Raw genomic sequence first — 24833 nt, 5'->3', positions numbered from 1 at the left:
CATTTGGGCACAAAGGCTTCTTGACTCTTTGAATCTCTCAGTTATGAGAGAAAGATGTTGCCATTTTTGCTTAAGCTAATTTGAATTGTGTTTCTGTCCTTTTCAGTAGCAAGAGACCTTCCAACCCCTTTCTTTTGACTGGCCCACATAGCAACATGGAATTATCCTTCCCAGAGAAAACAAGATTCCTGGATATTGGAGTGCGGCTCTCAGCACATTTTGTTGCCCTTAGAGAGTATGATTCTCCTGTATTCTATATGGATGTCCCCCACTGAAGTATAATTACATACCTCTTTTCCATTTCCTGAGAAGGATGTGTTTATAGTCAGGAGTAGCGATGTGTTTATAGTCAGGAGTAGCGAGGCAACATCATCATCAAATCACTAAAGGGAAGAATTCACCAGTGATCAAAATTGAAACAAAGGGAAAGTGAATATTGATTGATCTCATCTTACAAAAACAATGGACAGAAAATGGTGCTGCCTTTATTCTACTGTAATATTTTCTCTAGGCATTGTTTTGCCTTCACATGTTTCCTGATAGTTGGGGCCTTTGGGAGAGTGACTAGAGGTTTTGAGGGTTTTTCCCTTGTAGAAATGGTGACTGTGCACAGACCCACCCTCAGTCTCTCTTTTGTTCTCTGTAGGAGCCAGGAAGGAGGCACGTAGGAGGTGAATGTTAGGAATGAGATTACACTCTGTGGCCATGGGATTGCTCCAAGCTAGCAGGTCCACTGAGAGGTCAAACCAACAGAGCTGACCTCCGCTCCACACTTTGACCAACAGTATTGAATCCTGACCAGCTGCCTAGGCTGGGCTGAAGCACACTTTGATGTGACCTGAGCTGACCCCCAGTCCCCACAATCCAAACACATGATTCCTCACAAAGCATCCTGAATTGACCAAATGGAAACTCCTGGCTTAGAAATGGCCAGTGGCCTGGAGGCTACAGAGTCAGCATTGCTTCAACCTTGGCCACAGCTGTGAGTCAGGGGGTAAAACTGAGTCTTCACCAAGTGTTCTTCTGGTACTGACTTGGGAATTCAGCCAGATCCAGAGGAGAGGTGGCATTTTATGGAGTGCAAGAAGTCAGGTTCAAGTTTTCAAAAAATACTCATTATTGCCCTATAGCTTTTTTTTTTTTTTTTTTAAGATCTTATTTATTTGGCAGACAGAGGTTACAAGTAGACAGAGAGGCAGGCAGAGAGAGGAAGGGAAGCAGGCTCCCTGCTGAGCAGATCCTGGGATCATGACCTGAGCCCAAGGCAGAGGCCTTAACCCACTGAGCCACCCAGGCACCCCCGCCTTATAGCTTTTATTTAGCGAGGAAACATATTTGTAAATTCCTATGTATATGTGTGTATTACAGACCCAGATGTTATCATTAGAAGATTGGGAAACTTATTTTCTTAGTCACGATGGCCTCTGATGGAGAGTCTTCAGTCGCTTTCCCCCACAGCTGACCAAAGCCAGAATATGTGAACACATATTTCAAAACGATCTACTTATCCATTGTAACTACTACCATCTTGGGATCAAGTCTAGATAGTACCTAATTGGATGAAAAGGAGTTAGATGCTATTGACAGTATTTTGTTGTTATACTTCTCATTTCTCTTGATAATTATAATGTTAGCAACATAACACATTTATTTGTTGACAAGTGCGAACTTTTGCTTTGTGAATTTAGAATTTCGTATGTGAAGGGATTATCTAGCCTACATGCTCAGATCTTCTCTGCAACATTCCCCACTTCACCCTAGCATGCCACTGCTTCTAGAAGCAATCTATAGTAGCATTGTTGGAGCCCTGTACATCACTCTGGCCAACCTCTGATCTTAGCAGTTGCCCAGACCAGACTCTTTCAGCTGATGGTATCTCACCTCTGTTGGGTGCCCCACAGATTTCCACATCTGCTCATGAGCTTCTCCCAGGCTACCTACTGGACTAGTGCTACCTGAAGTAGAAGAGTGCTTCAGCCTTGGAGGCAACCCTCAATAAGAAGGGGATGGAGGTGGGCCCTGGGTCATTCTCACTGCCTGCCCTCCTCTAGGTGAATGATTGGGGGGTGTAGTTTCTGCCCAATTCTCAGAGCTCTGGGTAATGCTGTCTTCTATTGACTCCTCTTCCTTTCCTAACTCACTCCTCCAATCCATTCTCTTTTTTATTACCTGGGATCATCTCCCAAAGAAATGGCTTGCCTTCAAGCCCTATCTCAGGCTCTAAATAGGAGGGAAAGCAAGCTAAATCGCAGTCTATTGCATTGTAATGGATAAGAATATGAGCTTTAGAAATACACTGCCTGACACCAGCTATGTGACCCTGGGCAAGTTTCTTAACCTCTATGCCTTAGGTTTTTTTACCTGTAAAATCAGGGTAATAATATCACCTATATCCTATGATGATTTTGAAAATCAAATATTGTAAAAGCACTTAAAGGATTGTCCTGCTCATCGTAAATGCTTCATGAGCACTGCCCCCTATGTCGGTTTGTGGGTGCATAAAGAGCAGCTGTGGTTTAAGGTTTAAGGGCTTTTCCCTAGTGTGAGGTGGATCATCACCCTGTGAATTTCATCCTCCAGACAATGATGGCCAAGAGCTTCAGGTCACAGCCGCTTAATTGGTTAGAAGTGTGGGGGATGGGAAAATGAGTTGAGGTTACTGGAGATTCCCAGGTCACTTATAAGTCATTTCTCTGGGGCTGGCTTTGTCCTAGGCTCTCAGGCCATTAAAAACGAACAAAAAAAATTCTACAGCAGTGAGACAAATACATTATTTTAATAAATCTGGAAGTGAATGGAAGTTGTTACAAAAATTCTAATGAAATGCTATTTAATCCAATAATTTTCAAAAATTTTGAATTCTTTTCTTTAAATTCAATTAGCCAACATACAGTACATCATTAGTTTTTGATGTAGTGTTCAACGATGAATTATTTTCTTTTTAAAAGGAGGGTCATTGGGGCGCCTGGGTGGCTCAGTGGGTTAAGCCGCTGCCTTCGGCTCAGGTCATGATCTCAGGGTCCTGGGATCGAGTCCCACATCGGGCTCTCTGCTCGGCAGGGAGCCTGTTTCCTCCTCCTCTCTCTCTCTGCCTGCCTTTCTACCTACTTGTGATTTCTCTCTGTCAAATAAATAAATAAAATCTTTAAAAAAAAAAAATAAATAAAAGGAGGGTCATAAATATCAAAATACAACATCTACCCATCTGACAATCTGAGTTTGTTTCTGTACATGTTCTACTGAGAATACCCAGCCTCCTTTTGATACAGGGCCTACCACTACGTACAGATTTACTGTGCAAATATAGAGAGGAAGTTTCAAGGAAGTGATACAAATCAAAGATTGAGAGACTACAATGGAGATTTGTGGATCACCAACTAGCAGATTGTATGCAACAAGGAATACAGGGAAAAAGACTGTGATTGCAGGCTTCTACTAGCCCATGCCCCTTCCGCTTTTCTGCGAACATATTTGGAAACCCAGTTTCCAAAGCCTCTTTACTCCAAATGTGGTCAGCATGCACTACACCAGAGAGTTCAAGCACGTGTGAATATCTATGAGATGTACAACACCTCTGCTTTCAGGGAGCTTTTCCCCTTCACAGTTGTTACATTATGAAGATACTGCTGTTAATCAAAATACTTCTAGAATTTCACTAACACCAGAAGCACATTCTTTTGACTATCATCACAGAAGGCAAATCCTTATCTTTGGGGGAAAGTCTTACTTCTGCAGATAATCAAAATCAAATCTTGTAAAAAAAAAAAAAAAAAAACAATTATCAGCTAAGCAAGAACATTTTTGGTCAAACAAGACTAAAATTGATTTTTCTGATGTGGTTCTAGAGCAAAGCACCCATCCTAGTTGTCCAAGGCTAGATTTTTGCTGGTTATCCCAACCAAATTATTAATAGCACCGCTGTCATTCTCAAAGGGCTCCAGTGTGTGTGATAAATTGTGATATCCTGTCTTGAAAACAATTCCAAAAAAATAAGTCACAAACATGTAAGTAGTGTCAAGATTTCAGGATTGAGTGCTCAGCTTCCTAATATGGCTACTTTTAAGGACACATTGATATAAATGTACAAGTTCTGATGTGTTTGCTTTGGGGAAAAAAAAAAAAACAGAAACAAATAAACCCCCTGTACATTTTTCTTGGCTTCTTTTGGTAAAATCGTGAGCGTGCAGGTAGTAGGCAAACAGAGGTGAGGCGTGGTGATGGTGATAGGCAGCAAGCCTCCCCCCTCCTCTTTCACACACCGTCAGGATGAATTTGTAGGACTCTCCCCCCATGGATGGTCCTTGATGTTATTTTCTGTAAGTAGAATTTATTTCAGTAATAACGTTAGGAGAAAATGAAGGAGCTCATTTAGTGTAATGTCCTGAGACCTTCAGTCCCACAGGAATGGCCTTGAAAGTCTGAGTTTCTTTTTGGGTCCAGGATAAAACCAGGAGGAGTAGGCTGATCCCTGACACCATAACACAGGAGCTGTGAGAACATTCCTCTTAATGCAAGCAGCTTATTCCCCTGCATTTCCAACAACTTAATTCCATACCCGCTCTATCTCCTTCCATTTTGGGGAGGGATATACTGGCATCCCTCCATAAATACGACCTTAGTCATTATCATAATACGCTTTCCAGTAAGCTGGAGAAAGGCAAAAATACCTCCTGGGGACTGGGGATTATTGCTGTAACATCATAAAATTCCATTAGAAACATGAAGACATAATACTGACACTTCAGACTATTTTGGGCCAAGGAATGTAAATAGACAATGTTTCAAATAGAAACATCCCCAACCTTCTGATATCAGAAATAACAACTTTGCAACAGGCTATATATCTAAGGGTTCTGGCAACAAAGAATTTCAGAGTGGAATCACAAACCATAGTGATGAAATACAGAATCAAAATAACAGTTTCAACTATTTTTGGAACACTTTTCTCCCAAGGAGGTCAACACAATGAAGACGTTTGATCATTTTTCCCAAGCCGGCTTTCTTTGAGAAGGTAGCGTAGGCAGGACAGGGCAGAGGAGGGGTGGGAAAATCAACAATTAACTGATGAGCAAATATTTATTGAGTGACTATTGTGTGCAGGGCATAGCCTGGTGGTTAAATACATGACCATTAGCTCTGCCTGCCCCACGGCTTACTAACCCCTGGTGACTTGCCTTCCCTCTCTCTGTCCCTGCTCTCCAATTCAATGTGGGGTTAATAACAGGACCTGCCTCGCATGTTTGTTGTGAAAACAAACAGTTTGAGGCATTTATAAATTATAATTCGTCATTTGTAAAGTAAGTGGCCCAGAGCAAGCTTTCAAATGTTTCATTTAGGGGAAATAAAATATCTGTAGACAAAAATACCCATGCCAGAAGAAGGCTGCATGTAACCAGTAGGCAGTGGTAACCACAGTGACTTAAGAGGGGGCAGATCTTTGTGAATTTGTGAATTCCTCCTGAAGGAAGTGGGTCTTACCCTAGTCCTGATGTTAGCGGCAGGTGGAGGAGGTCATCTCGTGTCCCTCCCAAGGTGCAGCCACCACATGCACCCTGTGCCAGCGGGGGCAGAAACGCAATAAACAGGTCATTCTGGCTGGAGTTGAGGAATCCTTCAGAGGAGACAGGAGAAGAAAAGTGGCAGATGTGGTTTGGGTTAGTTTGGGAGAATCTTGGGTTTTAGCCAAAAAGGCTTTCCGACAAGGTCTTGCCTTGGTGGAACTGATGCGGTTGGAAGTATCATCCATTGAGACTGGCTTGCTGGGCCTGAAGGATAGACGACCCTCCGGGTGCGGATCAGCTGCCCTGAAGCTTTTGCAGGGAAAGAGTCAGGTGTGCGGGCCTGGAGTGGGGGCAGGTGGCTGAAAAAAGAAGTCTCCTGTGGATTCAGCTAGACAGGAGCGGCCTCTGCTTCACTCGGTGAGGACTGACTCCAAGGTTCTGGTGGTGCTGGGGCCAGGCCTACGGTCACAATCCAGCCCAGGTTGCCAGAAAGGAGAGGTCTTAAGAAAATGACTGGTCCTTGTATTTTGTTTTTGGTGTTGGACAAGAATATCCTCAGAGTAACCATTCTCATTTATCGTAAAACAATGTCAGATAATATTCAGAAGCCATATGAAAACCAGTTCTCTAAGATCCCAAAAGATCTGACAACCAGGGTAGAGGAAGGGAGAGGAGGGATTTAGAGAGAGGCATTTCTTCAGAAGAAGACCAGATACATGGCGTCTGTTTGTTCCAGAATCAAGGGAGTAATGTGAGTAAAGTGGGCCACTGAAAGTCCCCGGAGATTACGACAGCCATGGTAGTTATAGAAGGCTGATTTGATGATTTGTTATAAATTGAGATCCTTCTAATTTCAGAGACAAAAAAAAAAAAAAAAACATTTTGCATTTAGGTAGAGTGGAGAGTAAATTAGAAAAACAAAGTAAAACTCGACAATGTCTCTCTCTCATCTTTTTACTCTTACAAAGAATTCCGTCTAGCTCATAGACTTGAACTAGCAAAGAGATTTAACGGTAATAGCTAACATTTACTGAGCACTGATTTGTGTCGGGTACCATGTGACACCAATTACACCAGTTCATTAATCCTCCCAAACTTTCCTGAAGAGGTCCACTATTTTTTTTTTTTTTTTTTTTTTTTTGGAGATTTATATATTTGGTGGTGGGCAGGGGGAGTGGGAGAGGGAGAGAGAGAATCCCAAGCAGTCTTCACACTGCGTGCGGAGTCTGACACAGGGCTCAATGTCACGACCTTGATATCATGACCTGAGCTGAAACCAAGAGTCAGACACTCAACCGACTTAACCACCTAGGTGCCCCTAGGTCCACTATTATCGTATTCATTTTGCAAATGGGGAATGGGGTGCTTGGAAAGAGTCTATTTCACTCTCTAAAAGATTTACTTTTCAGATTTGCTGATTAGACTCTGACCCATCATGTCCTCATTTTTGTCACCATCTCTACCGGTCTTTTGAGACTGATAACCTTATGTTTGGGCAGCTTCGACTGTGGGGACCCTGGAGCTCTAGCTGAGGCAAATCTGTGCATTCACTCTTGGCGGAGTCACCCCATCACACCTGTCCTGGATTCAGGGCTACCGGTGTTGTGTGAGCACTTCTAACTGCCACTGCCACCAGCTATCCCCTGCAGGACTCCCAGGCCGGGTCACCTGCTCTGCCTGGAACACCTGTGTGCTTGTTGGGACGCTGATGGGGAAGTGGCTGAGGCATCTGGGGTCTGGTTGGGTTGTGTGTTTCGTTGAGTAGCTGTAAAGCACAGACTGATGCCTGGCACAGAGTCAGTGTTCAGTCAGTCTTTGTTCATTATTATTTCCTGAGCTTCTCCAGTGGTCACTGGGGATATTGCGTGGATGCAGGCACTAGAACCAAATCATGACTTAGGAATTGTAAATAATTATATGTAAGAAGAAGTTGTAACATGGTTACAGGACAAGGTGGACAAGTAACTATTTTGCATGTACATTGGGCTGTGACTGAAATTTCTTTACCAATTAGAAGGTAGAACCAAAGGGAGGACAGACAGCATTGCAAGGAGAGCCTAGCACCTTTGATTTGCATGTGCTGAAGGTTGTCGTAAGTGCTGATCAAAGTGAAGTCTCTTGCCTGGTTACGTTTAAACAGGCAAACGCCTACTGATTCAGAAGCCATGGGAATTTCTTCCTTCTCTCTCTGTTTGCCTCTTTCTCTCTCTTTTTTACACGAGTATCTTAGCTGATCATTAGGCACTTTGAAAGTTTGGTTACCATTCATCCAAGGATTAAGAAACAGCATCTCACCGGGATCAGAGTAGACATACAGCTGGGGAAAAGCAAGCCTGAGCCTTGAAGTTGACAAATGATCCCAATTCCTAGGCCTTTAGGACATCAATTGACCAGAGTGATAATAACGAACTGGCCCCGCGGGACATTTACTGAGTAAAGAGCATTGATCATTTTAAGATCCAGCCTTGCCTGATACCAGCTCTATAGGACACCCAGTGATCAAGGGACTCCAGGCTTAACAATAGCAGAGTAACAATGGCCTAATCTCCTCTCAAAACTCATCCCCTTAATAACAGAAAATACAAGCAACAGCAACACCAACACAGCCATCCACATTACTAGAGGCCAAATAAAGCCCAGAAACATGAACTACGGGGACAAAAAGAAGATGGAAGCTTGGTAAACGACTTAGTAAAACCGTACAAGGTCAGAACTCAGGTTCTGCAGAGGAAGAGCTAAGTCAAGTCAATTCACCTATGCTACTCTGAAAAGGGATCAAAATTGCAGGCACCAAGTTATTATAAAAAATGGGAAAAGAGGGGCGCCTGGGTGGCTCAGTTGGTTGGACGACTGCCTTTGGCTCAGGTCATGATCCCGGAGTTCCGGGATCGAGTCCCGCATCGGGCTCCCAGCTCCATGGGGAGTCTGCTTCTCCCTCTGACCTTCTCCTCGCTCATGCTCTCTCTCACTGTCTCTGTCTCAAATAAATAAATAAATAAAATCTTTTTTAAAAATGGGAAAAGATTGGGTGCATGATGCTGAAAAAAGATGAGGGGGCTAATAACAAAAATATTGGCAAAACAAACCTGCTTTTAAATAGCTACATTAACCAGGAAGCTCGACTCTCTCTCACACACGCACACGCACATGCCCACACGTAGTTCCTTCCTCCTGCCCTCTCAGCTCACAGGAACTACAAGCCATTTTGCCTCCTTTTCCGGACAACCCCCGCTCCCCGGATTCCAAATAACTACCGAACCCAGTTTTCCAGGAAACTGCTGAAGGATGTACTGACCAAATAGGGTATAAACTAAGAAAGAGGAAGACAAGGATTTTAGGAAACAAGAGACCCACACAGGAAGGAGGTGAAGGGAATTCCCTGGATATTGGCACAGGGAAGCCCCTGAACAACAGCTGTGTAGCTGTGTAGCAAGAATAGAGACAAGCAATCCAAAGGGGAGCAGGAGAACGGAAGACTCCGGGAGCAATGTCTCCAAAGAGAGAGAGAAAAACTTACAGTTATCTGATGGGTTTGAAGATATGAAAAACTGTATTGAAAGCCATGGTACATAGCAATAGGAACACATGGAAAGATGTTGCCCTTGATTTAAAAAAAAAAGGAGCAAGTAAAAAATTAGGTAATAATTAACTTCAGGAAAAACAAAAAGTTATACAGTATAGGAAATGTAAATAGTATACATTTATTGGCTTAAAAGTAGATAGCCATCAAAAAAATGAAAACCCTGAATATGAATTTAACTAAAAATTATGATTACACTTATATTGAAGGAATAGGAGAGTGAAAGTGCTCATCTACCATCGTAAGAATTAAATAGATTTGCCAAAATTAAAAACCAAGAGATAGAAGTATATGAATATTATTTAGAACTCTAAGGGTAAATATCCAAAGTCATAGCCTCGGAGAGTTAAAAGTCGGTGCTTCTGAGAAATGGGACACTTAGGAGAGAGAGAGAGAAAGAGAGAGAGAGAGAGCCTGTGTGTTAGGAATCTGCTGCTTTTTTCCTAAGACTCTAAACTCTAAACTTTTATTATAAACTTTCTTGAAGCAGAATGCTGTAATATTATACATACTGATTCTGGAGAAAAACTGTCAAAGGTCAGATTTTAATGCCACTACTAAATAGCATTGTGGCCTAAAAGAAGTTACTTACGACCCATGTGCCTCAGTTTTAACATCAGTATAATGGGCATAATTTGGCTCGGGGGGTGGGGTACTGAGAATGAAATGAGATAATACTTGTAGAATACCTGGTATGATTTTGGCAATCAACACATCCTATCCATTATCATTTCACTTTTTAACTTACATTCATGCACTATTTTGATAAGAAAGAAAAAATTTTTAGAAGCAGGTAAGACAAACAGATTTCTAACAAGGGACTTTGGGCTTCTATCCACCTCATCCTGGAGACTGCATCCTGGTTCATGATGCCAGAAAAGGAGGGTAGCTAGGCTGGGGTTCCTGTGGGCTGACAGGGAGGGAAGAAGAAACTCTGCGTGTGTGTACTCACGTGCGTGTGCATGTATGTGCACTTTTGCACGCCCACATGCTTGAGAGCATGTGTGTGAGAGAGAGAATGAAACTTCCTGGTTAATGTTAGTGAAACAAACCTGCTCAAAAACAGGTTTGTTTCACTAATATTTTATCATTAGCCTTCCTCTCCTAAGACTTCCCAAGCGTGGAAACAACTCCCCTCCTAAAAGGATCTCCCCTCTTAAAAGGTAGGAAGGAGAACAGTCTGGCAATTTCCGATGACTTAGCTCGGGTGCAGGCATAGTCCTGCTGTTTGCTTGGGGTGGGCGTGCGTGATTCACAGGCCTGGGGCAGCGGGGTTTCAGACCGCGCTGTCTCTCCACTTGTCTAGCTGGGGAAAATGACAAGTGAAGATTGGAGATAGGCTGAGCTCAGGGCTGTTTTCCTGACTGCTGCTAAATCAAAACAGCTAATTGGTACCTTTTGCAGCTCACTCTAGGTGCAATTGGCTGAAAATCAACCATAATAGCTGATACAGCTGCAACTTGATTTTGTTTCTCTTAGAGAGGTCTGTCTGCAGGGCTCTTATTAGGAGCAAATCGCATCTGCTGATTCACTCTGCTCTGAAACTTTTCAGGCCAGCATCCACCCCCACCCAAAGGCTGATCTCCTGGGGACCCATTACACTGCAGGTGTCTGGGGTACCGCTTCCCTTACGCACTACCCCATGCAAGGAGGTTCATTGACGTTCATGACATGGCACCCTTTCCTCAGGACTGACCACTGGAACAGAGATACTAACTTCTCACTTCTTCCTGCCCGGGCTTGGAAGTGTGGTTGTAGCTCTTCATGCACTTACCCTTGACCTGCATGGGTACATTCTTTTCTTAATGAGTCAGCATTTACTGTTTAGGTTAAACACTTCCTATCTTGTCCATGTCTTAGCTGGTGAATGCCCCGGGGTGGAGGGCTCAGTCTGTTTGTAGTTATTTCATATCAGATGGTAAGTTCTTCTTGCCTCTATAGCTGCTTTGGTACATGGGGAGAAGTGAAAAAATTCTGAAGCTCCAAGAGCGTTTAGGAGAGGAAGAGAAAAATCCCTGGCTTTGGGGTAAGAGAACAGGAAAACTAAGTTCAGGAACAGGTGTCATTTTACAGTTTGCCTCTTTGCAGCGTGCCGTGCGTGTTGTGAGGATTGTTAAATAAGGGGTCCAGCCAGAGCTGCCGAGCTGCTTGGGAGGATGAGCCCCGTTTGGCTGCTTGCTGGCCGTCAGCAAGTCCCCTGTGTTGTGGTCCTTCGGTGTCCTCGCCGAAACATCCCCAAAACACTAGTGAGTTGTCGAGGTTGAGATCAGGTTGAAGAATGCTTCTGAGAGCTCCCAGGACCTGACGGCTTAAACCTCAGCAGTGTCATTTTTGGCAAGTGAGAGAGAGCGGACAGAGGAGGGGATTAACTCCGAGGTTGTTAGAGGCGGGGTGGCGTTTACGGCTTCAGCCAGGAAGGCTGGGACATCACGCCAGAGGAAGGCTGCGGGGAGAATGAGAAGTGGGGACTCCTCCTTCCTGCCACAGAAATCCAGAGGCAGGAGTTCTTAACACAGCGTCCCATGTCAAAACCAACAGCAAACACTCCCCTATAATGCATCACTTCGGGGCACCTTCTGATCACAACGGTATTGGTTTTTTACTGCTGTGGCAGCAAACGACAAGGACCCAAGTTAGTTACCTCAGAGTTCTGGAGGTCAGAAGTCCCAAACAAGGGCTACCTCAAGGTAGAGCTGCATTGCTTCAGGAAGCCCTGGGGGAGATTCCATTCCCTTGCCTTTTCCTATAATTGAAACATTCTGTCTTTTTGGTTTGTGACCCTTCCCTGCCTACTTCTGCAACCCCTGTCTCGTCTCACAGAGCCTGGCTCTCCTGAACTCCCTCCCTCTTCTGAGGGCCCTCGTCAAGACATTGCTCCTCAGCCCTAAATCACCCATGATAACCTTCCCATTTTGGGATCCTTAAAGTAATCCCATCATAAAGTCCCTTTTACCAAGGAAGGTAAATTAATTCAGAGGTCCTGGGAATGAGGGGATGGACCTCTCTGGTATCTCACCACCCTCCATGGTGAAGGTCATTCCCTTTATTAATGACTTCACATATATATACAAATATATCAAAATATATATGGAAAGCCATGACCCTCTGCAAATACAAAACAAACGTGTCAAAGATGGTATTTAACTCTCAAATTAATTAAGGAACTGATCCCATGGCACAACTGTTGCAAAGATGAATCAAAATCCCGCACACATACTTAGGTCCTCAGGAATCCTGAACTCAATTTATGTATGGCTAGAAAATTGTCAATATGGACAACAATTGAGTTCATCTCTACATAATTTACATTTCTCTGGAAGCAGTGGTTTGCGTCACTCTGTGTTCTACAATTGACAGAGCTGTGGCTGAGACTTGGAACACGTGTGGTGTGGTGTGTCAGCACCTTCGGCCGTCAGCCAGCGCAGGAGAACTTCCAGAGTTTCCCCTTGCCTCTCTGAAGCACTTGCGTTCTTCCCCCGCCTCACATCACCAAACTAGCCACCTCTGGGCAGGCATTTATGATGCCTACACTGTATGATGCATATACTCCTGGGTGAGTATAAAACAAACAGGAATCCAAGCACTGTAAACTGAATGCAGGAAAGCTGGACGTGTGGGCAGCAGTTTTCACCCTGGTCAGAACGACCTGAGGAGATTGTTTTAAAAAAGATTTTATCTATTTATTTGACAGAGAGAGAGGGAGACAGTGAGAGAGAGAGAGAGGGAGAGCACATAAGCAGGGACAATAGGAAAGGGAGAAACAGGCTCCCTCTGGGCAGGGAGCCCCATGTGGGGCTTGATCCCAGGACCTGGGGATCATGACCTGAGCAGAAGGCAGATGCTTAACCAAACTCTTAACCAGAAGCTTAACAACTGAGCCATCCAAGCGCCCTGAGGAGATTTTTTTTTTTTTTAAAGTACTAGTACAATTTTACACCAACCAAATCAGCATTTCTGGGGGCAGGCTTAAGCACCGACAGTCTAAAAGTCTCCCCAGATGATTCTCCTGTGAATTCTTATGTGAATCACCAATGTGGAGCTTTGCTAATTAAAGGGTGGTCTAGACACCAGGGCATAAGCAGCATCTACAATCTCCACAGATGACTCAGGCTTCACCTAGACTTACTGAATCAAATCCTAAAGATTAACACAGTCCTAGGTATTTTGTATGTAGGTTAAAGCTTCAAGGACACAGGCGTGGACCCGTGGCTCTCAAACTTTGGTCAAGCAAAGGAGTCACTGAGATGGCTTGTTATCCTCTTGATTGCTAGGTCCCATCCCCAGAACTGCTAATTTGATGAGTCTTAGTGGGGCTCAAGAGTGTGATTCTCTTACAAGTTCCTGGGCAAACACATTTTGAGAACCACTCCTGTCGGGAAGTAGAGCACGAAAGCATCACGAAGAAGCAGCCCTTCTTCCAGGCAAACCGCACCACCTTCCTGGCTTATCCTCTGAGCTGGTTGGTCCTCTGAGCAAAAAAATGGATTCACATACCCCAAACTCTTCAGGGTGACCCTAAAAGTAGTTGCAAAGCCAGGCAGGGAGATTGTCCTGGGAACAGGAATGTGCAGAATGAATCCTGGGCAGAATTTATTCACCTTCCCCTCGGATGTCTCTCAGCATCCCTCATTCTCTAGACGGCATTCTTGGAAGTAGAAATGTCTTCTTTCCCCTGAAAGTCCACTTAGATGTGCACTTACTTCAGCATTTTGAGAAGGCCCCTCCTTCCTCCCTTTCTCACGTCCCCCCTTCTTCCTTACCTGCTCCCCCCCCCCTCCTCGGTCTGCCCCACCTCTCCCTCTCTCCTCTCTTCTACTTTCCGTGCCTGTCAAACAGTCCTACTTAAATCAGGATGCCTTGCAGTTAACTGCCCCCTGTTGTCCTGAGGCAATTTCTTTGAACAGTTCCCTGCTCCAAACCTCCTCCTTTGGATAACAGCAGAGGGAGTCTTTTTTTTTTTTTTTTTTTTCCTTTCAGAGGAAGTCTTATTAACTTCATTCTGTGCTTGTGGCATCTAAGGCTGTTAGAGGCCCAAAGTTACTTAGTACCTTTGGTGCTAAGACCTGGTCACTACCCGCAGATGCCCCCAGGGTTTTCCAACCAATAAGCCAACCATTCAGGCTGGCTTGCTCCAGCTGTCCTCCTGGGAGGAAATGCTGGTGAGGTAAGGGGAAGTGGATGCGCCTGGGGCGTGACTGGCAGGGGTGGGCAGGGAGGAATGGGTCTGTGCCTTCTTCCAGGCCGGTGCTCACCGCTGCACCTGGGGGCTGTTTGGCAGCCCTGTGGACAGCGGGCGGTGAAGGCTAAGGCGGAGGGAAAGAGAGTAGGGAAATCCAGCGGTCAGAGGGCCTGAGGGTAGACCCAGCCCTGTGCCTGCTTTACAGAAAGTCTGCTAATAGGTGGGTAGCCCCAGGATTTCACAATCAGTCTTATGCGTTTCCTTCATGCTTTCCTCGTTCCTCACAGAGCTTACCAAAGCCACCTTCTCAGGCTGATTAGGAGGATAAAGTCTTCTTTCCTCTGCACAGTTGAGTTAAATATAACACAATGGCCTCTTTTTCCTTTTCTTTTACCCTTCTGGTTCATTTTGTCTACATTTCTTCTTGCATCTGCCACCTGCGTCCTCAGATCCTCCCCTTATCAATGCCTCTATCCTCCCCTCGGCCTGATCTAGCCCTCTTGTAATGTTGCATGACCACAACAACTTTTGGTAAGTGCCCTACTTCTGAGCGATGGAACTTTGTGAGACTGTTCCTCCTTGGAAGTCTTTGCCACTCCACAGAGACGTGTTCTCTCTGTGGTTGTTTCTTATCGATGTCTGACATTCCCTGGGCATTCTCTTGTGTGCCAGCCACGGAGCTAAGTTTTAGACACAGTTCTTTGCTTCCATTTACTTCTCCTAACACTGTATGGGATAGGTATTGTTATTGTATCCATTTTGCAGACGAAGGGATCAGATAGGTCACAGAGAGGTTAAGTACGAGTTTTTAGTAAATGTGTTATGTTCCAGAATGCTTTAGCTGATTCCAACTGGGGAGGTCCTGAGGGTAGGTTACTCCCAAACCCTCCTGTGGTCAACCTCCAAACAATGAGCTTCAAGTAGAGGGATGACAGAAGAGGAACCATTCTGAGTTATCTGTTGGCAAGGTGAATAGGTGATAGGAGGTAAGGCCATACATTGTGTGGGAAAGGAGCACAAGACACAGTGCTCAAGGCCTATCGTCAACCCTAGATGCTTCTCTTTGTCTTTTAGTATTGGTCCCCTCACCTGTAAAATGCAATGGTTGAGCTACATTATTTCCAAGAATGTCTCCAACTATGAGAGGCTATAATTATAAAAGTTTTAGAAAAGCAGAAGTCCTATTTGACCTTAGACATCTGCTCCCCTTTTGTGTTTGTAAACATGGAGCCAAGCCTTCCTGTGGACTAGTGGACCAGTGGGGGATATGACCTCGAGTAGCTCAGAGGCTGTGGCTGATCGGTCCCTGTCATGAGGGGAGGACTCAACAGCTGAAAGCAAAATGTGGCTCAAGTGGTTTGCTAACACCCTGCTCAACAAAATCCCAATTATTTTTGTCCTACACATGGGGATGCTTAAAGCTCTTACCTGTATGCTCCTTCTCTCCTTGCTGTGATCCAAGCTGGGAAAACATGATCTATATCCAAAGTCTTGAGAGCTGCCCTCTAACCAAGGATTTATAAAGTGTGAGCCTGATCCAGTGGCCAAGTACTATTTCCTATCTCCTGGAGCCAGGGATCTTCTCGAAATGGAGATAGTGGGAGAAAGAAGCTATGATGGGAATAGATGGAAAGAGAAGTCATAGAAAACACGGGCATTTCTTCCCTCCCCAGAACTTTATTCCAAGTAACTGAGAAGCTCTGAACCATGGGAGAATGACATATGCTAACAGGAACTCTGAACTAAGTCTAAGCCCCTGATGCATCATTTTTCCATCATACATTCAAAACCCTCTTTGGACAGAAACAAAGATGGCCAGAGGCTGAATGAGGCTAAAGAAGGAGAAGGAAAAGAAAGTTAGTTTGCAAATAGCACGTGCAATTCCATCACTCATCTCTCTGAGCCCGTGTGTGCTCATTTGTGAAGCACAGCTTATGAGACCCGTTCTTCCTACCTCATGTAAGGTCGTTCTAAGGATGAACTTAAGGGATGAGTATTAAACACTAAGAGAATGAGAATGGTAGTGTCTTGGGATTAGTGGCTTCCCAAAACAATAAACATCTATTGTAGCAGGTCAGAAATAAGCTGAGTGGCTCAGGTTTGAGAATTCTCATGAACGTACAGTCAGCATGGCTGCCAGGGTGGCATCATCTGAAGGTTTTACCCGGGATTCGTGATCTCCTGCTTAGATAACATGCTCACATGGCTGTCAAGTTGATACTGCCCTTTTTTTTTTTTTTTTGACAGGAGTCCTTAGTTCTTCACCATTTGGCCCTCTCAGTAGGGTTGCTTCAATGTCTCATGACATGTAGCAGACTTCCCTCATGTACACCTCCCCTTGGTTACATGGGTCAGCCCTATTCAGTGTGGAAGGGACCACAGAGGACCATGCATATCAGGGGTCAAGAATCAGTGAAACTATCTTGGGGTCCATTTTGTAAGCTGGCTATTGCTGTTCCTTATTGCCTTAACTGAGAATGTTGCTGTAACTTGGATCTGCTTCCAGCCGACGTGATGACTTTGGCTAACAGTCCGGCTTTTCTCAGCCCAGCATCTCTTTCTGTTCTCTGAACTTATGACTCCAAAATGTTTTAAAGGACATTTGGGAGAGCAGGGGTGAGTAGGGAGGTAATGCAGATGGTAGGAAAGAAAAGGCAAGGAAGTGTCAAGGCTCAGAAAAGCTTCAGGAATGCTAAGCCAGTATTGTCTCAGTCAGCCTTCATTGGCCTGTCTTCAGACAAAAGCAGTAACAGACTCATCTTTAACCAATAGTTTCAGATTTCCACCCCGGTAGACCTGTAATCAGTTTTGCCATCAAAAGGCAAGCGCAAGTTTGACTTCCTGTGCCGTGTCCTGTTCAGACTGTGTGAAAGATCAGCCATCATGGAAATGGTCAGCCAAAGTGGCCAAATTGGAAAGTGTTAGGCCCAGCAATCTCCCTTCTGCTCTGAGCATTGCATTTTTTTTTCCCCGTGATAGTGAAATACAATCAAATCTTGACAGAATTTCTTAAAGGTTTTCTTTCACTTTTTGTGTCTCAGTCAAAATTTAAAAATATAAAATGTCAAAAAAGGACATTTCTGATATGCATAGGTATGTTTTTTTATACTTAAATTCAATTTTAAAGGTGTTTATACAATACGAATGATGTGCCCTAGGACTTTGTGAGAGTGGGGAGGGGACACACTGAAGAGAGAATTAAAATCATTCCGTCTTAAAAAACAAACAAACAAACAAACAAAAAAAAACTTAATGTCTATGTGGGGATGACAGAAGATTAAAGAAAAGGGCTGAGAGGGACTACAATGCCACAGGGGCAGGCTCCATTGACCGATTGATGGAGGAGCCATTCTAGTGCCTTCTCCTTGCCTACCTTCCACTATAGATGCATAAGTGAGGTACTTGCTTTCCTGGCCTCACCGGAAGTTAGGGGTGGCCCCATAACCCAGTCCTGGCCAAGGAGGTATAAAGTCTGCTGGGAGCATTTGGGAAACTTTCCTTTTCCTTATAAAAGGAACAGGTGTAAGAAGAAGGCTCATTCCTTCCTCTCCTTTCAGTTATCTCCTTTCAGAGCAGTTATCTTGTGACCCTAAACCAAGAAAGATGAGGCCCAAAACCATCTCTGCAAGCAAAGCATGAAAGGACCTCCGTCCTGGATGGCATTGTTGTGCTGCCCACTGCCAGCTTCTAGATTTCTCGTAATAGTTATTGAAGCCACTTCTAGATGGCTTTTCTCTTATTTGAAGATTATCCTTGACGTGGAAGATCGAACTTAAGACCAAATGAGAGTGTTAGGATGTATAGACTGACAGGTCAGTGAGAAATGATTTCACTGGGAGTTGAAAGGCAAGGGAGGCTGGTTAGAGGAGTCGGAATCAGCAAGGAGTGCTTGGACAGAGGGAAATGGAGCACACAGGTGACGAACGGCAGTCTAGAGTGGAGGCACGGAGATTCTGTTTACTGTTGTCACCAAATCTGTGCCTTTAAAGGCAAGGTTGTTATGGGTCACTGTTCCCTAAGATGTGACACATGGCTGAAGACATTTTCTGTAATTGGAGATTGTATAGGTTTCTGTGTCTGAACAGAGGCTCGGGCATCAGAGAGACCCGGGTTTGGGTACCAGGTCCGTCACAAATTAGCTGTCTGATTTTTGAATTCTCTGCAGAGCCTTATTAAATCTTCAACATCTTCATTTGTAAACTCAGGGCAAATAAGGCATACAGAGCTCAGTATGAGGCATTCAATAAAGTGAGTAGTAATTATTATCACCATGACTGTGACCAGATATTAATTATGTTGTCCATCTTTACATGTCATCATAGGCATGCTTTCTTAATCCTCTGGAACCCAAATATTCCATCTTTCAAATAGGAATGTCATCTCTCAAAGGTGAATTTAATATAAATGAAAGTCCCTGTGATTGTTTTTCTTTTAAGCAAATTTGCCTATAAAGAACGTATGCACTTTTGCTTTATTTTATTTTATTTTGTTATATATTATTTTGAAGCCCTTTAAGTAGACTTGTGAGCAAAAAAATCAGAGTGATTTTTCTTCCTTAGCAGAAGATATGAGTTAGGCAAAAAGACAAAGATTAAAACTTTAAACAATGAACTTTAGGTTTGGTGTAGGTTTTAGGGTTGATATAGTCGGGAGTAAATGGTCTTAGATTTTAACAGCTTCCTAAGAAGTTTGACCTCGGGGCATGCTCTGGAAAATTCAGGGTCATGAAGTGGTCTCTTGTAGTAAAATTTTCTTGTACCATATATGGTCTCCATCACTAACAAAATATGAAGGATAGATAAGCAGCTTGAGAGTAGGACAGTGTCAAGAAGAAACCTAGAAGCTGCCATCTGAATATGCTTTTGAATTCTTGAAAACAGTATGGTCATCCAGATGTATTGGTTCCTAATGTTTCTGAACCTCGTGACTGAACCCTCTGAGGATTAACATGAGCAAACACATACACACATACTTTTCCTTACCTTCACACATTTTTTCATGCTTCAAACTTCATGTCTTCCAGAACTTTCCTCTCCTTGATTCACAGGATCTCTTACACACCTTTATGACACTCCCAATCAAAATGTGCTACTTTTGCTCTCCCTTAGATATTTGCTTTTACCATTTCAAAATTCCATAACTGTTCCAAACTCACTGAGGAAAAACAAATAGATTAAAAAAGACAAGAGACACAACACCAAAGGCAGGACCCTCTCAAAGAATTGATACATTAGACTTCATTAAAATTAAAATTAAAAGATAAGCCATAGACTGGGAGAAAATATTTGCAAAATACATATTTGATAAAAGGTTATTATCCAAAAATACAAAGAACTCTTAAAACCCAACAGTAAGAAAACAACCCAACTAAGAATTAAGCCAGAAACCTTATGCAATTCTCACCAAAGGAGATCTACAGATGGCAAATAAGCAGGCGAAAAGATGTTCCACATCATAGGTCATCTGGGAAATGCAAATTACAACAACAATGAGATGCTACAACATATCTATTAAAAGACTCTTTCCTACTGACAGGGGTGTGCTGGAGCTGACTCAAAAATCAGCTGGCTGTATTTTCAGTTATTTTGCAAGTTGGTTGTTATACACAGTTATTATTTAGAATTAAGTGATAGCAACTTAAAATCAAGTAAGTTATAATTCTAGGTACTATTAAAAATTAAATTATTTGAACTTATAATCAAATAAGTATCCAAAACTTATCACTCTCAATCGTTTTACTGTATGTCATATATGTACTGTTGAGGGTATCTTTCGTGTAGTGTATCTGGATCGGTGATACTGTGCTGTCTTCCCTACTCCACGTTCATTGACAAACGGGACAGCTGAGGATTGAACACTGTCCATCATACCCCTGCTGGCCCTCCCTTACCTCTAGTGTCAGTTTCTCTGAACTGGGGAGGAAATGGGAAATCTGTTATGGAGTTCTGCTAAGGTTTAACAGCTGCTTAATTCCCAGAGACACCTTTTCTTCTAATGCCTTTAATCATAGGCTTCTCAGAACCTCCTTTTATCCTATCCCGTCCTCACAAATTTTTGCAAGGATTTCTAAAAGTTCTATGTACTAATGGCGATTCTTCCTCTCTTACCCCCTTCATAGGAAAAGGCCAGAATACTTGGCCTTCCAAAGATTCATGAGGGTTATTTAGCTTAAATTCATCATTGACATCTATCTTTGAGAGATGAAGTTCAAAAAAAAAAAAAAAAAAAAAAAAAAGGTGACATTAGAAATGAACTGGAACGAGGAAATCCCATGGAACAATGGTGAATAGAATGTAATGGCACATGAAGCTGCGCTCCAAACCAGACCGAGCTGATGTCTAGATAAGAGAATGCAGTGTCTGGTTCCCCATAGTTTTGAGATTTGGCCTTGCCAGAGAGGTCACAAGGACCTCTTGGAAAGTTGCATTAACTTTGATTACCCATATGCCAAAAGTAATGTTAAGTGGCAAAACAAATTTACCACTAAGATTCTGGCCCCAAATAGTGGAGCCTATGAGCTGTGGTCTGCAATTTTGTTGCCTTTTCCTCCAGAAGAACTTGCAGATCAGCTTTGTCAGGCAGGTTGAAGTGAGTCCTACTCAAAAAGTGCCAGGAAATGGACAAGTACCAGGAACAGGGGTTTAGAGCCAAGCCACAGAAACTTCTTCCTAAATCAGTACTCAGCTTCTGCCACAGTTTGAATGAGAAAGCGCTATATGGTATGTTCTGAGACATTTGAAAATTAAGAGCATTGTGTGAGAGCTACTATCATTTACAAAGACCCCTTAGGCAGATTGCTCTCAAGTATCTGGACAAAGGAAATGCTTAAGTCACAACGAACTACAAGTTCCTCCTCTAGAAGTGGTTAAGACTATGAAACAAAATGTAGTGCTTTTTATTTATTTATTTATTTATTTTTGCCTGACTGATAGGGAGCTCTATTTTTCTTTAATTATTGGAACTTTCCTTAGAAAGGATTTGTTTATAACTAGACTCCAAGCCAGTGCTGGTCCCCAATCACGGGGCACTTTCATATTGGGGTATTACTTTCCAGTGGGTTGCTTCTGGTGGCTCCCTCCCCCTTCTGTTTATCCTCCGGTATCAGTCTGATCATTCCCAGTATGCTTTACCTGTCCACTGGCGTCTTCTGCCCCCGTAGAGATCCAGAGATCCAGATAGAACCCTACATCTCAGGCTGGTTTCATGGGTGTTCAGAGTGTTCTGGTAGATATTTAGCTCACTTTAGGGCACCGGTTGAAACAGGGTCCCCTACTTCTCCACCATCTTGCCCCTCCTCCGGATTTGTTTATATTTTTAATGACTTCTCCCTGCCCCTCCTCCTTCACTACTTGTTTTGTGTCTATTTTCTGTTGGTCTTTTAAAAAATTTTTGTTATACTTGTGTTTAATAAAATATTACACAAATTTTTTTTCAGAATAATTACATAATAGAACAGTCAATGAATCCATGATTTTGGTGTATTGGATTGTGAGTAATCCAACACTGTGTACCTAAGATCCGATAAAAGTTAAACAGTAACATAATTTTTTGGAAGACAGTGGAGGTGTAAATAAATACTTCAGAAGTAAAATACCTTTTGAATGGTCTACCATATGCCCGGTGCTAGGAATGACAGTAAATTAAAAGTTGTAGATACAGTTTAATGACAATCTTACTGGGTGGGAAGACTCACCAAGAGCCATAATCATTAGCTTCCGTTTATTAGACACCAGCCATGTTCCAGGTGCATTTTAAACATTATCTCATGATCTCATTTAATTCCACCTCCCCTTCTCTACTCCCCCACCCCCGGGACCACCAGACCCTAATTCCTATTAAATCTTTACCCAGGTGATTCTAACCTGAAGGCGGAGTTGAGGGTTTCTAATCCAGAATAAATATATGCAGTTCACATCAGATGCCAAGCAGAGGCAAGTGAGGCCTTCACAGTCTGTCCTCGTGTGGAGGACAGCAGCCTGCCTGGGGCCAGGGTATGAGGTCAGCCGATGGAACCACAGATGGGAATTCAATTTGGAGAACCTGTAATAAAGATAATGCCTATGACAGTACTTAGAAAAGCAAAACCCCTTCACTTGAAAAGTGATTGTATTAAGAAACGCAGTGGCTTTGCTACAAAGACAGGAGCCTAGCTCTCCCCAAGGCAGGGGAGGAGTGTTACAGGCCAAATGTTTCTTTCCCCTCCAATTCATATGCTAAAAGCCCAGCCCCCAACCTGATGTTTGGCGATGGGAGCTTTGCTATAGGTAACTTGGGTCAGATGAAGTAAGGAGACACTTAGGTGTTCCTTATACAAAGACACCCCGGAGGGGTCTGCCTACAAGCCAGGAGAAGAGGGAACCTGGCTTGCCATCACGTTATCTTGGATTTCCCGGCCTCTGGAACGGTAAGAAATACGTCTCTTTTTTCTCTTATTTTCAAGCTACCCTGTTTAGGGTGTTTTGTGATGGCAGCCAGAATTAAGACAAGGAGGGAACAAGAGCAGAGCCCATTTTTTCTAAACTAGGTAACATTTTAAGGTATCTCCTCTCTGAACCTTTGCCCATCCCCTCTCTCTGGCTTTTTGAAACTGACTCTTCATTCCCCCCTCGCCTCTCTCTCTCTCTCTCTCTTTTTTTTTTTTTTTTTTAATATTTTATTTATTTGACAGAGAGATCACAAGTAGGCAGAGGGGCAGGCAGAGATAGAGGGGGATGCAGGCTCCCTCCTGAGCAGAGAGCCCTATGTGGGGCTCCATCTCAGGACCCTAAGATCATGACCTCAGCCAAAGGCAGAGGCTTTAACCCACTGAGTCACTCAGGTGCCCTCAACTCTCTTGTCGTGATGAAGTTTGCCTTCACCACGAACAGAGAACTTTGAAGGCAGCCGCCTGTCTTCTTTATGCCTGGGCTTCCAGAGGGAAGCACAAGGTCTTGTACCCATAAAGTTTGTCAAATGAATCAGTAAGCTATCTTTAGACCTCTGGACCTCACCGCCCAAGGAAACGGATCACCCCCACTGTCAGCAAACCTATTTAAAGCCACAAACCATGTGTTATGGGGTCTCTCCTAAGATGAGAGTAAATAGGAAGTAAAGCAACCAGCACGTTTTCTCCATTGTGATAAAGTTATCCATATTTTTGGTTTGGAAAGGCATGGACTATAAATCACTGAACACTGAAATAAGTCCATAAATAAATTGATTCCAGTAGGTTAGTCATGGAATGTATGGTATATTTTCCAGTCAAACCCTTGATTCTAATAAGCAGTCTTGGTGATGAATGGAACGGTCTTGTAACTTGGCTCATAAGGTGATGAGTGGAGGTAGTTGGAGGTTGACTGTCCTGTTCTCCTACTATGGGCCAAACCTTTACATATGTCAAGCCAGGTGCAGCTTTAGAATTTTTTACTTAACAATGAGCTAAGCCTGAGGTCATGCTTCAGACAGTTGTGACTGAGCTACGGAAAGCAGAGAACTGCTATATTTCCTTCTGGAAAGCAAATTGCAGATAAGCATGTTGGTGGTGACTCATTCCACATCCCACAACCCCCCATCAGCCCCCAAACCATCTTAGCACTTTTCTGTTGAGTTGATTTATGACATCAATATCCAGCTGGAGATAACAAAGAGCTGTCGGTTTTTATCTTAAGTGTAAATGGTTAACAATCGATTATATCTGTTTACACTTAAGAATTCTCATTTTGTTTTGTTTTGTTTATTGAGATATAATTGGCGTATGGCACTGCATAAATCTAATGCGTACAGCATAATGTTTTGACTTATGTATATTATGAAATGATTGCCACAGTTTAGTTGACAAGCATCATCTCACAAAAATAGAAAAAATATATTTCCTTGTGATTTATTCTTAGGATTTATTCTTAGGATTTACTCTTTTGGCAACTTTGAAATATACCATTCGGTGTTAACTCCAGCAGTCATGTTATAAGTTACATTCCTAGTACTCCTTTGTCTTATAGAAGTTTGTAACTTTTGACCACCTCCTCCAATTATCCCTCCCCTTCTGTAATAATCATCCCAGTAGGTGTGAGGTGATCTTGTGGTTTTGATTTGCATTTCCCTAATGACTAGAAATGTTGAACATAGTTGCATGTACCTGTTAGCCACTCATGTATCTCTTTTGGAAAAAGGTCTATTTAGGTCTTTTGCACATTTTCAATTGGATTATTGTCACTGTTATTTTGCTATTGAGTTGTGTGAGTTCTTTATATATTTGGATATTAACTGGTTATCATATACATAGTTTGTAAATATTTTTTCCCATTTTGTACCTAATTTTTTCATTTATTGATTTTCTTTTGTCTGAAGAAGCTTTTTACTTTGATGTAGTTCACTTGTTTACTTTTGACTTGGTTGCTTATGCTTTAGGTGTCATATGCAAAAATCATGGCCAACCTCACATCAAGGAGTTCTTTTCCCCTTTCTAGGATTATGATGATTTGAATGGGTTTAATATTAGTGGATTTAAATGGATTAAATATTTAATCTGTCTTGAGTTAATTTTTTGAGTGCCTTAAGATAGGGGTCGAGCTGCATTCTTTTACATGTGAATAGC

The sequence above is a fragment of the Mustela lutreola genome, chromosome 5, assembly GCF_030435805.1.
Source record: "Mustela lutreola isolate mMusLut2 chromosome 5, mMusLut2.pri, whole genome shotgun sequence".
Classification (NCBI taxonomy): Eukaryota; Metazoa; Chordata; class Mammalia; order Carnivora; family Mustelidae; genus Mustela; species Mustela lutreola.
This window is presented reverse-complemented; position numbering follows the sequence as displayed.